The sequence below is a fragment of the Lathyrus oleraceus genome, chromosome 6, assembly GCF_024323335.1.
Source record: "Lathyrus oleraceus cultivar Zhongwan6 chromosome 6, CAAS_Psat_ZW6_1.0, whole genome shotgun sequence".
NCBI classification, from domain to species: Eukaryota; Viridiplantae; Streptophyta; class Magnoliopsida; order Fabales; family Fabaceae; genus Lathyrus; species Lathyrus oleraceus.
In genome coordinates this window covers 139,355,260-139,358,064 of record NC_066584.1, presented here as the reverse complement: position 1 = coordinate 139,358,064, position 2,805 = coordinate 139,355,260, and positions in this window count along the sequence as shown.

Below are 2,805 nucleotides of genomic sequence, written 5' to 3'. Positions count from 1 at the left end.
TAAGGCAACCTCTCTTTTTAAGTTATCCCCAGCAGAGTCGCCAGTTCTGTTATACGGTGAACTGACTTTGTGTGTTTTTGCTTTGGAAAGCAAATGTCGCGGTTAGCAAGAGTCGCCACCGACTTTTCTTTTATCCAATAAGGAAAGGTGGAAAAGAACAGGAAAGACCTTGATTAGATTTTGGGTTCGGGAGGTACATTATACAAAGGGAAGGTGTTAGCACCCTTTGTATCCATGGTTATCCATGGGCTCTTAATTGCTGGATCACTTATGTTATTTTTCTTGTCTGAAAAAGTGTTTGTGAACGGCTTAGAAAATGTTTTGAAAAGAGAGTTTAACTTTGTAATGATTCTTGTACGAATGTATACAAAGTATTTATCTCGTTTAATTTTGAAAGTTGTTTAGAAAAATATAACTTGGCAATGATTCTAGTATGAATGTATACCAGGTGGTGATTTTCTAGTAGATGTTTTGCAAAGCGTGGTGTATGAAAAATGTTTTAGGTTGTGAGTCAGCAATTAAGAGTTATACCTACCCAAGGTCTTTATGGGTATTTCCTATCCTTAGGAGGGTAAAACGGTCCTTACTATTGAGAAGTAAGTAGTTTTATCCTTTGGATGTAAAGGGACATCGTAGGGTCATCGATTGGTCATTGAAGGCAACATTTGTAAGGATACCTTAGCATTCGAAGGGACGATCATCATTTAACCGTAGGCTACATCGAAGGGTCATCGAGGGACAAAGATCGTATATTCGTAGGCAACATCCGAGGGACTATAATTTATCTTATAGGGACATGATGATTTAACCGAAGGGTCTTTGCTAAGTGTATCCCTACATTCGCGGGACATGACCATAATACCGTAATACCGTAAGGCAACAAAGAGAGGTCCAAGATCACATATTCAAAGGCAATATTTTATAGTCAATTAGGTACTTAGGATGAATATCCACATTAAAATCAATTAAGTAATTAGGACGAATCTCCACAAGGGTATCCCACAAATAAAGTGGAATACCTAGCACGCTACCTTTTCCGGGAGTATGTGAACCCTTACAAAATTCAGCAAACAGGTCAGAATACCAAATCAGGGTGCAATCGAGAATTGCACCAAACAAAAGGAATCACAACAGTAATAGGGTCAGGTAAACAATGCAGGGCTTATGATAAAACATGTCAGATGAGCAAAGATCAGAACAGCAAAAAGCAGCGACTGTCATGTTCGCTGCTGCCTCGCCTAGCGAAGGCTTAGCGAGTACTCGCTACATGTTTGCTTAGCGATGTGCTAGCGAACGGCTGCCGGTTTTGAATTTTAAAACAGTACGATCTCAGCAAACTTCACACCCTATGGCATCCCTCACAGAAATTACATGGTTGCATGTTCAAGATATTCATACATACTTAAATTCACATGCAAAACTTAAGATATTTTTATAAATTCAATCATAGTGCCATATGCAAATTAAGAACAGAAAGTGGTAATAGTAATGCAAACCTGTTTGCAATTGAATTGCAACCTTGAATTGGCCGATCGCTCTTAGGGTTGATGCCGGATTGAGTTGGGTGGAGGTAACCTTTGTGCAGATGAGTTTCCTTCAGGGTTTCCTTTAGGGTTGCTCTGAATTCTCTGGGTTAGCCTCCAGGGTTTGCTGTGCCTTCTTTCTCTGTGTTTGTCCCCTTTTTCTGACTGAAGTGCTGGTATTTATAATGCTTTTTGTGACCTAATGGGCTCAGAATGAAGCCCAGAATTTTCTGGTATTCGCAAGCTTCGCTAGGCGAGTGGCGTAGCGAAGGGTTCGCTAGGCGAAGGAGTTGCTCGCCTAGCGAGCATGCCAGTTTGGGCCATTTTCTGAATTTGGCCACCTGTGTGTTGGGCCTTTGTTCCTTTAAGGTCAATGCCTTGGAAAATAAGTTGGAGTGCCTTAAAAAATGCCTTGTAACATTAACGGGCAAATTTTAGGGTATGACAGCTGCCCCTGTTCAATTTTCTTGAACCGAGAGAGTTAGAATGGTATGTACGCCATTCGTGGTCTGGAGGTGGAAGATTATTGAACACTTAGAATGCCCCAAAATTTCACTTGTTAACCAACAGTTAGTCTTGATGGAGATGGGCTTAAAGATGCCATCCAGGAAGTTTGATGATGAGAGCTTCAGAGTGCGTCGTACATTAGACGATATCTGAAGACATGGGTGTCATACCGGGTCGTGCGCTAGACCGTATAGTGAGTCATCCATTAGGCTGTCGACTTCGCTGGGGAGTCAGAGTGTGTCATACGCTGCTGGGGATAAAGGATCAGAATGGATCATACGCTAGATCATATATGAATAGCAGAGTGAGTTGTCCCTTAGGCGGGTGACTTCACTGAGGATGAAAGATCAGAATGGATCGTACGCTAGATCGTATCCGAGTTGTAGAATGAGCCGTCCATTAGGCTGTATCTGAGGATGAAAGATCAGAATGGATCGTACGCTAGATCGTATCCGAGTTGTAGAATGAGTCGTCCATTAGGCTGTATCTGAGGATGAAAGGGTAGTCGTACACTAGACTACGTTTCAGAATGTACCGTATGCTAGGTAGTATCTGAGTTGCAGAATGAGCCGTCCATTTGGCTGTATCTGGGAGATAAAGGTCAGAATGGATCGTACGCTAGATCGTATCTGAGTTGCAGAATGAGCCGTCCATTAGGCTGTATCTGACGAAAAGTAGTCGTACGCTAGACTACACCTCGGAATGTACCGTACGCCAGGTAGTATCTGAGGAATGAAGATCCAAATGGGTCGTATGCTAGACTGTATTGGAGTAA